Source organism: Thalassophryne amazonica, chromosome 10 (assembly GCF_902500255.1).
Source record: "Thalassophryne amazonica chromosome 10, fThaAma1.1, whole genome shotgun sequence".
Taxonomy (NCBI): domain Eukaryota; kingdom Metazoa; phylum Chordata; class Actinopteri; order Batrachoidiformes; family Batrachoididae; genus Thalassophryne; species Thalassophryne amazonica.
This window is the reverse complement of record NC_047112.1, coordinates 73,458,597-73,471,369: the sequence shown is the minus strand read 5'-3', so window position 1 is coordinate 73,471,369 and position 12,773 is coordinate 73,458,597. Positions and strand designations below refer to the sequence as shown.

The 12,773-nt window shown below is 44.1% G+C and overlaps 1 protein-coding gene across 1 annotated transcript in view; it reads left to right on the top strand.

Annotated features, from left to right (window-relative positions):
• The window catches only part of hcn2b (hyperpolarization activated cyclic nucleotide-gated potassium channel 2b), a 162,018-nt gene that overhangs the window by 58,975 nt on the left and 90,270 nt on the right, over positions 1 to 12,773 (top strand). The gene's annotated exons all lie outside the window — the stretch shown is intronic.

Below are 12,773 nucleotides of genomic sequence, written 5' to 3'. Positions count from 1 at the left end.
GTTGGCCTGCGTCTCCAGTTGTTTCTGAGTCTGCATCTGAGTCTGTCGCTGCTCTATCTGGCAGGGATCCACTACTCTCTGAAGCTGTGCGTCGTCTTTGTTCAATCAGTCTCTGTGAGCGCCTTGGCCAGTGTTCGCCTGGCTGCAGGGAGGCGTGGCCTTCCCTCGGTGCTTCTTCTGGCTGCAGGGAGGCGTGGCCGTCCCTCGGTGCTGCTGTAGGGTCTCTGGCTTCTCCTGCTTCCCCCCTTGGCCCGGCGGCTCTGCCAAGACGAGCTTGCCGAGGCCGCAGGGGCGCTGGGCCACCAACCCTACAGCAGTGGTTTAAATGAAACCAAGTGTCCTTACCGTCTACTTTGACTGCTGTACGTGAGGCAAGAATAACTTTGAAAGGACCTTCTCGGCGGGGCCTGTCCCACTTCTTTTTGAACACCTTGACGTAAACCAGATCACCAGGCTGGATGCTCTGATTTTCAAGTGGAATCTCTGCTTCTCTGTCTTCTGTAGCACCTTTGACCTGCAAAAAGATAGTTTTGTGTATTTGGGTTAACTGTCTCAGATAATTATGCCATTCGTCTTGTAGCTGCTCCAGCGATGGTCCTTCGTAGGGTCCTCTCAGGTATGGAATAGGCATCGGCCGACCTGTAAGAGCTTCAAATGGTGTCAAATGGGTTAGTCGGTTAGTTTGTGAGCGCATTGACAATAAAGCAAGCGGCAACGCATCCAGCCAGGTTAGTTTGCCATTGCTGTCTGCTATGATTTTTGCTAGTTTGTTCTTTAAAATGCCATTAGCCCGTTCCACCGCCCCATTTGATTGGGGGTGATAAACACACCCAAACTTCTGTTTGATACCCAATTGTTTGAATGTTTCTTGTGTAACCTTGGCTACAAAAGCCCTACCGTTGTCAGATGAGATAGTATCTGGAATGCCAAATCTTGGAAAGACGTCTCGGCACAAGAATTTGGCTACCGTTTTATGGTCTTGATTTGCAGAGGCTACTGCCTCAATCCATCGGCTGAATCTGCATATCACTACCAAAACATATCTCATTCGTTTAACTTGGTTTTCAGCTCCCATGTCTATGAAATCCATCATAAGATGTCTGAATGGCCCATCAGGGACCGGAATGTGGGCTAAAGGGGCTGTGAATGATTTCCGGACATTGTACTGTGCACATACCTCACACTCATTCAACAAACGGTCCACTGTTGCTGTCATATATGGTGACCACCAGACAGCTTTTAGTTTGTTCATAATTTGGACTCGCGAACAATGATCGGGTCCGTGGGCCCAAATGATTGCATGTCGTAATAAATTGGTGGGTAACACAAAATGTCCATGACTACTGCGCCACAGCTTGTCCGCTGGCCCCTGACTGCGTGTCTCAATAGCGCCTCGTTTAACCCACATTCGTTTTTCTTCTCCACTGGCCCTACTTTGAGCCACTATCAGTGCATCAAGTGAAACCAGTGGGGCACAATCTTGGATGGTTAGCAGGGGAAACATATTTTCTCCTTGTGCTCCTTTGCGAGCTGCGTCATCTGCTAGATTGTTACCTTGAGCTATGATGTTATTATTCTTTTGATGACCTGCACATTTAATGATGGCTACCTCAGACGGTAATTGGAGAGCTTGTAACAGTTGGGAAATCGCTTCTCCATGAGTGACAGGGGTGCCATCTGCTCTCAGGAATCCCCTTTGTTTCCAAATGTTTGCATGTACATGACATACGCCATAAGCGTAGGCTGAGTCTGTGTAGATATTAACACGTTGATCTTTAGCTATCTGGCAAGCCATAGTTAAGGCTTTGATTTCTGCCAGTTGGGCTGAACAAGGCTGATCAATTCCTTGGGACTCCAGTAATTCAAAGGTCTCGCCATCCGTGTTTAATTTAACTATCCCCATACCCGCATGCAATCCCGCGGCATCCCGAAAGCATGAGCCATCCACGAACAGGGTTAGATCTGCATCTATGGCGTGATTATACAAATGTTCTCTGGCTCTCAAAAATTTCTCTGTCTCTGCCACACAGTTATGTGGAGTACCATCTAACGGTGTGGTCAATTTGGTGGCGGGATTCACCATGTAACAACGTTGTATTGTTATTTCTGGAGCGGACAACACAACTTCGTATCCAGTGCGTCTAGCTTGTGTTAAGACAAAACGTTGACTGGTTAGCAGGGCATGTAACTGATGCGACGTGTACAACGTTACTGCATGTCCCATGATTATGGATGATGCTTTTTGAAATGCAAAAGCAGCTGCTGCTAGACCCTGATAGCATGGTGGCAATCCTGTTTCAATGTTGTCAAGCTTTGTACTATAATAGGCCAATGGTTGTTTTCCTTCATTTGTTTCCTGCATTAGTACAGCACAAGCATATCCAGTTTTTTCAGTAACATACAAATGGAAAGGTTTCCCATAATCTGGGTTACCTAACGCGGGAGCAGATTGCATGTCTGTTTTTAGGGCCTCAAAAGCTCCCGTTGCCTGATCTGTCCAGACGAGGAGAGCTGCATTGCTTGTTTGCCCCACTGCTCTAATCATGGCACGCAAAGGTGCAGTTTTTATAGCATGATCACAAATCCACGGCCGACTGTACCCTGCCATCCCAAGGAATGAAAGCATCTGTCCCACTGTTTGGGGTTTGGGAGCCTTGATTATAGCCTCCACTTGGCTTGGGGCTATACATCGCGTGGTCCCACACAACTGTCTTCCCAAGTATTCTACTTGTTGTTTGCAGAACTGCAATTTGTCCTTACTTACTTTATGACCTCCATCTGCCAATGCATGCAATACAATTAATGAATCTTTTTCACACTGTTCTTGAGTCTCTGATGCAATAAGGAGATCATCCATATATTGCACCAATGTACTGGGTATATCAAGGTGTTGTAAATCTTCAGCCAGGACTTTGTTAAAGATGGCTGGGGACAGGTTCAGTCCCTGAGGTAGCCGTGTATACGTTAGCTGTTGTCCCAGAAATGTGAATGCAAACAAATGTTGTGAGTCTGGGTGCACAGGCACACTGAAATAGGCTGAACACAGATCGATTACCGTGTACCATTTTGCTCCAGCAGGGATGCTTGATAGTATAGTATGCGGATCAGGTACTGTAGGTGCATCCATTTCTATTATTGCATTGATAGGACGCAGATCATGTACCAGCCGATACTCTTTGGTATTGTTTTTAGGGATAGGGTAGATAGGAGTATTGCATGGGCTTGCAGTTTTTATTAAAACTCCAGCTGCCATTAGTCCCTTAATTACTGGTTTTATGCCTTCAATAGCCTGAGGTTTTAATGGATACTGCCTTTGGTGAGGCAGTTTTGCTCCCGGTTTTACTTTTATTTTTACTGGTAAGGCTGTTTTTACTAGTCCTACATCCGTTTTGCTTTTGGACCACACCACTGGTGGTATTTGCTCTAACAATTTCTCTTGTTGGGCCGATAACACCATCTGTCCCTCTGGTCTAGGATTGAGCTCCACTTTTTGAGCTATAGCCTCATCATTTACTTTTAAATTAATTTGTACAAACTGCTGGTCTTTTGACAGATGTACTTGTGGACTTTCCATGTTTTGCCATTCTTCAACTTCTGAGGCTGTCTTTACCATTGGACCTAGGTCATGGGATTCGTACTTTTCTGAGACTAAAAGGGTCACATGAGGCGTGGCATTTGGCACTTGATACCATTGTTGTTCAGCTGAAGTTAGCTTGACAGAAGCTGCGGCCCCTTGGGGGCCTAAATAAATTTCTGTGGTGGTTATGTGAAACAGCCGTTGATTCATCAATACATCCCAGCAGCATGCATAGTCAGTTTGTTCTTGTTTGGCATCGAACATCAGGGTGACATCTAAAGGTAAACTAGGTGTATATACTGCTTCATAGTGTTGTTCGGCCCAGGGCTTCCATTTTTCCCATTGCAGTTGAAGATTTGAATTTTCTGGTTGTAACTTCAGCCAGTATACCATGGGTTGCACAGGTCGGACCTTGTTTTCCATGTCCATAAGCACCATAATGTTGGCGAGTGCTTCGTCAGGAAAGTGTATTTGCAGTCCTTGGTGGGTACACACTATCTGGGTTTGTAGCTTACATAAAATGTCTCTTCCCAGCAAATTCACAGGTGTATTTTGTGAGTATAACAGGGGTGCTTCAATTGTTTTTCCTGCAATCGTTACAGGAAGTGGGCGTGTAAAAGGTATTATTTGAGTCTTCCCAGAGAAGCCGATGGTCTTAATTACAGACCCAGAGAGGGGGAGATGAGCGCCCATTTTCCCTATGCAAGAGTATGTTGCCCCTGTATCCACCATGAAAGGGAAATCTCTGTTTTGTATATTAACAGTGACGGTAGGCTCTTCCTTAGGTATCATCGAAATAGCCAATGCCACCGTTTCCCCCTCTGTCTTCTCTAGGCCCCCGTATTGCCAATAGGCAGAGGGTCCAACCCAAGGTCGGGCCGGACAATTTCTCATTCGATGTCCAGGTTGTCCACAGCTCCAACACTCATTAGAGGGTTGATCCCCTATTGGGGGTGTTGGTCCCATAGGCGGTCCCGCTTGACTGTTCCTGGGAGCTGAGTTTTGGAATCTGCTTCCAAATGAAGGTTGGCGAGATCCTCTTCGCCACCCTCCTCTTTGACCTTGAAAGTTCCGTGACTCTCCTCTCCACCCATGACTGTAGGTGGGTCCATTTCCGGGTGTGCCAGTGCTATGGTAGTGATAGTGATGCTCCACTGGTGCTGAGACTTCTCCTGCAGCAGTGCTCCCTGCTGCTCCTTGGGGGCTCTGTGTGGCTGTTACCACAGGTGCCTGTAAGGTGGCAGCAGTGTTTGCCGTAGGGCCTGTGCTTGCCGACTCAGAAGGAACAGGGGTCATCATTGGTGCCTGGGTCTTTGTTTTTTCTTTCTTGACTTTGGTTAGCTCTCCCAACTGCATCTGCACCAATTTTTTCGTCAGGGATTTTGCTGCATCTTCTTCTTTTTGTTTTTCTTTCTTGTAGATTTCAAGATGGTGACAAATATGCTCAGAGTATAAAGCCCAATTCATTTTTGATAGTCCCACAACTCCATCTAGGGCTTTCTGAACCTCATCTGGTAGAGCCTTTTTTACAGTTATTTTAAACAGGATTTCAGTTGCTGGAGAATGGTTCCATGCATTTCCTGTTTCCTCCGCCCATCTCTTCTGGAATCGGTGCAGGAACTTCTTTGGGCACTCTTCAGGTGTCCACTCCTCATCATCCAATTTAGAGGGATCCAAGACCTCAGGGTACTTTCTTCTCAGTCCTTCCCACATGGAGTTTCTATAGCGATTAAAGGGGACTTCATCATGTTGATTTGTGCCCATCATTTGTGTTAGTCCAACCTTTCCTGCTAATTCTTCAGTGTCATGTTTTCCCATGACATGCATTAGCAAGGCTTTTATGTCACCTAAAGACAAGGTTACCCCTGCAGTGCCTTCTTCTAAGGCAGTTATCCATCTCCCAGCTCCTTGGGTGATGTCTGGCAGTCTGTTGGCCAGCCCCACCATGTCTGTCCAGCTCCATGAGGTATACACATGATGACCATTTCTAACCACCAATGGGCATATGAGGTCTTCGTCCTCCTCTTCTTCTGTGCGGACTCCATACTGTCTTCCAGATCGAGTGCGACTGACTGGTTCCAGGCAGTCCATCCAGTCGGTTATATTAAACAAATATGTAGGACTGCCTTTTTGCATTTACGCAATATCTCTAAAATCAGAAAGGTCTTGTCTCAGAGTGATGCTGAAAAACTAATTCATGCATTTGTTTCCTCTAGGCTGGACTATTGTAATTCATTATTATCAGGTTGTCCTAAAAGTTCCCTAAAAAGCCTTCAGTTGGTTCAGAATGCTGCAGCTAGAGTACTGACGGGGACTAGCAGGAGAGAGCATATCTCACCCGTGTTGGCCTCCCTTCATTGGCTTCCTGTTAATGCTAGAATAGAATTTAAAATTCTTCTTCTTACTTATAAGGTTTTGAATAATCAGGTCCCATCTTATCTTAGGGACCTCGTAGTACCATATTACCCCATTAGAGCGCTTCGCTCTCAGACTGCGGGCTTACTTGTAGTTCCTAGGGTTTGTAAGAGTAGAATGGGAGGCAGAGCCTTCAGCTTTCAGGCTCCTCTCCTGTGGAACCAGCTCCCAATTCAGATCAGGGAGACAGATACCCTCTCTACTTTTAAGATTAGGCTTAAAACTTTCCTTTTCGCTAAGGCTTATAGTTAGGGCTGGATCGGGTGACCCTGGACCATCCCTTGGTTATGTTGCTTTAGACGTAGACTGTGTTTCATAATTATTGTATGGCCTTGCCTTGCAATGTGGAGCGCCTTGGGGCAACTGTTTGTTGTGATTTGGCGCTATACAAGAAAAAAGTTGATTGATTGATTGATATTCTGTTCTAAAGCCGCTATGTCTTTGGCTACACATTGTTGTCTTTGCCTGAGTCGGGCCTCTTTTGCAGTCTCAATGATGATCTCACCAGAAATTTTTCGGGTGGGTGGCTCTATAATGTGATTCCCTTGATTGGGCGTCGATTGTTGTAATATTCTTCTTTCCTCGGCGTCCCTATGTCTTTGTATTCTTTCCTTCGCTAGCCGAAGTTGCTCAGCTAGTTCTTCATTATCTCTTCTGGCCAGATCCAGTGTGTCACAGAAGCTCTTGTGCCACTCTTCGGAGCCTCTATAGCCTGTGAAGGTCCAGTCGGCTGACTTATGGTGGGAGGGGACGGTTTTCAGTGGACCTCGATGTGCAGGCGGAGCCTTCAGGTCTCTCTCTTTATCCTCGTCTGCCTCCGTGTCACTGTTATTTGTGGCCCCCCCTGCTGGTCGTGGTGTGCGACCACTTACTTTCGGACTTGGAGACCTTGTATGATCCATTTGACAGACTGAGGACCTGTCTCCTTGTGGCTCTCGAGCTTTTAGTGTCAGTGTGAATTTGCCCTCCACATCCATGCCTTGGTCCTCTTCACGAGTTCCTAATACAAATTGTCCAGCTGTCTTCCCCATATCATGACGTTTATATGGGGGTGGCTCTGCTTCCCAGCTCGGTGCACTGGCTTTAGTCTCTTTGGATCTTTCCTCTGTCATTTTTTCTCTTTTCTGCTGTAGCCTCTGTGCTTCCTGCTTGAACAAGGCCAAAACTTCTTTTTCTTCAGTGCGTTTTTTGTTGTTTTTTACGTTCTTCTGCTGATCTTTAATTTCTTTTTTCTGTATTTCTACCGCAACTGCTTCACACATCACCGGATCAAATGATCCCACCAAAGGCCATTGCCTGCCCCCATGTGACCTTTTGTGCCACTTTCTCATACATTGGTTGGCCTTAGTGCGTTTTCCTGGATATTTTCTTAGTACTAAGTCTAGCGGGGTACTTTCCCGACCTTGACCTTGAGAGTTACCCATGTAACCCTGACAAACGCTATGTGAGGTGTTTCTATGGTGTTCTGGTAGTCCCTCAGGGGCTGTCCTGATCCAGACCAATAACTTGCTGGCTGTAACACCTGTTTTGTATTTTAAACCCTTAAAAGGATTAAATTTCCAACTGCTATGCCCGTCTTCTTTTTCTTTAGCTAAATATGAAAATTTACCTGTTTCCCACCGAACCTTCCTTGGGACCACAGTCAGAGTCAACCTAGGAAACAGTTCTTCACCTGGATCGGTTGGTAGTGTTACTAAATGATTTAATGGTATGCTAAGTTCTTTATTAGGGTCAGCACAAAGCAGCTCCAGCCACGGGGTTAAACCCTGATGCCACAGACGTCTTATCAGCAGCTCCCAATTAATTAGAGGGAATTGTTCTTTCTTTTGCTTCAGATTGATTACCTTAGTAATCTGCCATAATTTCTGATTGATCTCTTGTTCGTCCTGCCAATGTTCTGCTCCTACCCTGTCAAAATAGGTCCTTTCCAGCCAAAAATGCGTCCTGATTCCCTGGGTTTCGATGTCTCCGTCAGTCAAGTAATGTTCTGGGAGTATTATTTCATCATCACTTAAGTCTCCCATCAATGACTGTCCCAAGCATTGATCAGTCTGTCAGCTTTTTCACTATAATCTAAGCTTTATCTCTTTTGATTTATAACCAACTTTATTTATTTAATCCTCTTACAACCCTAACACCTCCTAATGTCTTTGCTCCCGACTTTCTATTTCCCTTCTAATTTAATTTTTTTTTTTTTAACTGCTATGTTTGTTTATTAGTTTTCTCTCTTTGAAATAATATCTACCTTCTCTGTATTTACATAGCACTCTTCTCCTGTCTTTTTCTTCACTGTCTGTTTCACACTTTCCTCTCTGCCTGTCATGCACCTCCCAAGTCCTCCTGTTGGGTCTAAATACCTCCCCCTCGTACTCTTTCACATTAATCTTGTATGTCAGCCAGCCTGCAAGTTCTCACAGCTTTACACAGATTACTCTCCACTCTCCCACACACCAATCTTCAAAAGCTTTATACACAAAAATTATTAAAAACAACTTTCTATATATCTCTATCTAGACTTCTGCCACTTTTCACTCCGCGGCTTTAAACAACCTTTTTATTCACTTAACACCAATGTGTTCTGTTTAAGCATGTATCTCTTCTTCACGTTAGACAGCTTCTCCGGCGCTGTCAGCAACTTCATATATTACTTTTTTCAAGCCCTCTTTGAGCGTACAATATTTCATTTACTTCTACGCCTTACCGCGCCTCGCGTGCGTATCCTGTGCTTAATATATTATTTTCCACCAGCTCCTTTCTGAGCATACAATATTTCATTTACTTCTACGCCTTACCGCGCCTCGCGTGCGTATCCTGTGCTTAATATATTATTTTCACAAGCTCCTTTCTGAGCATACAATATTTCATTTATTTCTACGCCTTACCGCGCCTCGCGTGCGTATCCTGTGCCTTTCTGCACTTTCTTCTGCCTTTTTTTTTTTTCACTTACTGAGCTCCTCGTGAGCTTAATGTGCCTTTGCACTGAAAATATTCTCTTTTTCTTTTCTTATAAAAAAACTCATATTACTGTGTACTTAATTACTTATTCTTCTCCCACGCCCCACAAGCGTGTATTTGGTGCCTTACTGCACTATTTTCTGCTTCATTAATTCTCATGTATTCTGCACTAACTCTCTATTTATTTTATTATTTTTTTATAGTTTTTCTCTTTTCTTAAAAAATGACGTCCTTTATTGAGCTCTTTTACTTACTGTCAGCTGTGCTTCTTTGCACTTTTCTCTTTAAATCTCTTTATCACGTACGGTATTTCTACTGCGCCCCCTCAGGCGCTTATCTTGTGCTTTCTCTGCACGTATTCTCTTGTTAAACTCTTTTTTCTCACTTATTTCACTTCAGTCTCTGTTAAACTCTTTAAATAACCTTGTATTACCTTGTATCTATTTGTCAGTATACTCCCCTAAATTAACCCCTACAGCGCATGCTATCAGCCGGCACGTTAGTAACGAATTTCAACACCAATTATTCCCCAAGCATCCAGGTTAGTTCTCCACGCACTCTTTCCGCACCAGAGTTCATGAACATTCCTGACCTTTCACTCACATAGACATTCTTTTTCCCGGGAACACACACACCTTCTGAGCATTTTATCTACAAGGCCTGATAATTTTCAATCTTATCTTTTTTTAGTCTCTTATCAATTTTCTTAGTCCAGGTTCTTTTGGGTAAGAGGCAATTAAAAAATATCACCTGTCAACTTGGGCGGAAATCCCGACTCACTCCTCCAGATCGTGCAGAAATTATAAAAGGTTTCTGCTTACCTTTTAGTCGTGATCACTGTTATTTACGGTCTGGAGGGATGAGCTGGACTGCCCCAGGCTGCCGGAATGCCCCTGGACCCTCCTGAAGCTGGCTCGCCAAGTTCTGTCGCGGCTCGTCTTTTTGGTTTTCTCAGGATGTCGTCTTTTAGATAACACAAACTAATTGCAAGTGATATGCTAGAAAGAGGACACAACACTTTAGAATAATTCAGCCTTAAGCAAGATAAAATGCACAGAGTTTTTAAGTTTATTTAAGCCTTCGACACAAAGCTTAGACAAACTGAGTCCTCTAGAGAGACTGAATATGACAACCGCGCTCGTCTATTTATTGGAGACCCGCGGGCATCGCTCCTCCTTCGACTTTTTTATTTATTTCATTCCCAAGACATGGTTTTCTATTGGAAGCGTCCTCTAGTGAACCCTAAGCAGGTGTTAGGCCATTATTTCAATGTGACAAATGCTCCCATTAAAACATGAAGGATTTACAACTGATTTTTTTTAAAAGACCTTCAGCCACAGGTGCAGCTGGCCTGAGGCCCCCTCCGCACGTGGCCTCAGCCACACGTGCAGCTGGCCTGAGGCCCCCGCACGTGGCCTGCGGGAAAGCACCTAAAAGGCCTTGGAAAGCCCCTGACAGACTAAATGACTAATAGAGCCCTTTTTTTGGGTTGAACACCTGCTAGTTCAACCAGAGGACATACAGTTCGGATCAGGACACTTGATAGTTCATCACAGTTCAAATATGGACCTAAAAATTCTTCTACACTTCATTGGAATTGGGGGTATATTTTCTGTTTCAGTTGCACTTGAGGTTATCCTTCTACCTTGCTGTGATTCAAAGTTATTATAAATATTATATTTTGATCATTTGATGTCATTTGGTGATGTCATCATTGCACCACATTTAGATCAGCAGATGGTATTGTGTTTGCTGATTGATACACACTTGAGATCATTCTATGAGCTCTATTAGTGACGACGTTATTGCGAAAAATGTGACTTTCAGACTTTTCAATTCCCATGGTTGACCTTGACCTTCTTATTAATGTCATGCCGACATGTTACCATGAACAGTTCACATGTGCCTTGTGAATGAAATCAGCCAAGTACGGTAGCTCCTGAGATACAGTGAGGAAAATAAGTATTTGAACACCCTGCAGTTTTGCAAGTTCTCCCACTTAGAAATCATGGAGGGGTCTGAAATTTTCATCTTAGGTGCATGTCCACTGTGAGAGACATAATCTAAAAAAAAAAAAAAAAAAATCCAGAAATCACAAAGTATGATTTTTTAATAATTTATTTGTATGTTACTGCTGCAAATAAGTATTTGAACACCCGTAAAAATCAATGTTAATATTTGGTACAGCAGCCTTTGTTTGCAATTACAGAGTTCAAACGTTTCCTGTAGTTTTTCACCAGGTTTGCACACACTGCAGCAGGGATTTTGGTCCACTCCTCCATACAGATCTTCTCTAGATCTTTCAGGTTTGGAGTTTCAGCTCCCTCCAAAGATTTTCTATTGAGTTCAGGTCTGGAGACTGGCCAGGCCACTCCAGGACCTTGAAATGCTTCTTACAGAGCCCTGGCTGTGTGTTTTGGGGTCACTGTCATGCTGGAAGACCCAGCCATGACCCATCTTCAATGCTCTTACTGAGGGAAGGAGGTTGTTTGCCAAAATCTCGCAATACATAACCCCATCCATCCTCCCTTCAATACGGTGCAGTCGTCCTGTCCCCTTTGCAGAAGAGCACCCCCAGAGTATGACGTTTCCACTCCCATGCTTGATGTGTGATTTGGTGCTATATAAAAAATTGATTGATTGATTGATTGATGCTTCACGGTTGGGATGGTTTTCTTGGGGTTGTTCTCGTCCTCTAAACATGGTAAGTGGAGTTGATTCCAAAAAGCTCTATTCTGGTCTCATCTGACCACATGACCTTCTCCCATGCCTCCTCTGGATCATCCAGATGGTCACTGGTGAACTTCAAATGGGCCTGGACATGTGCTGGCTTGAGCAGGCGGACCTTGCTGCCCTGCAGGATTTTACACCATGACAGCATCATGTGTTACTAATGTAATCTTTGTGACTGTGGTCCCAGCTCTCTTGAGGTCATTGACCAGGTCCTCCTGTGTAGTTCTGAGCTTTCTCAGAATCATCCTTACCCCACAAAGTGAGATCTTACATGGAATCCCAGACTGAGGGAGATTGACAGTCATCTTGTGTTTCTTCCACTTTCTAATAAATAATCGTAACAGTTGTTGTCTTCTACCAAGCTGCTTGCCTGTTGTCCTGTAGTCTGTCCCAGCCTTGTACAGGTCTAGTTTTGCCCCTGGTGTCCTTAGACAGCTCTTTGCTCTTGGCTATGGTGGACAGGTTGGAGTGTGATTGATTGAGTGTGTGAACAGGTGTCTTTAAAACAGGTAACAAGTTCAAACAGGTGCATTTAATACAGATAAAGAGTGCAGAATAAGAGGGCTTCTTAAAGAAAAATTAACAGGTCTGTGTGAGCCCGAATTCTTGCTGGTTGGTAGGTGTTCAAATACTTATTTGCAGCAGTAACATACAAATAAATTATTAAAAAAATCATACATTGTGATTTCCGGATTTTTTTTTTTTTTTAGATTGTGTCTCTCACAGTGGACGTGCACCTAAGATGAAAATTTCAGACCCCTCCATGATTTCTAAGTGGGACAACTTGCAAAACTGCAGGGTGTTCAAATACTTATTTTCCTCACTGAATCTGTCAAACTGTCAAGTGTGTGCCCTATGGTTTGATACAAATACATGTATTGTGAAACCCGTAAAGCGCGCGCGCACACACACACACACACACACACACACAGCTGTCTTCCTAACCCTAATGGGAGCTCAACTAAAAACCTACAGCTTCAGTGACATTTAGTTTCCTCCTGATTGACATTTCTGTTTTACTGGCATTTGCTTTCTGTCACTGGTTCTGTCTGATGTTACTTTTTCCTTCGTGGAAGAAATCATTTTTATGAGA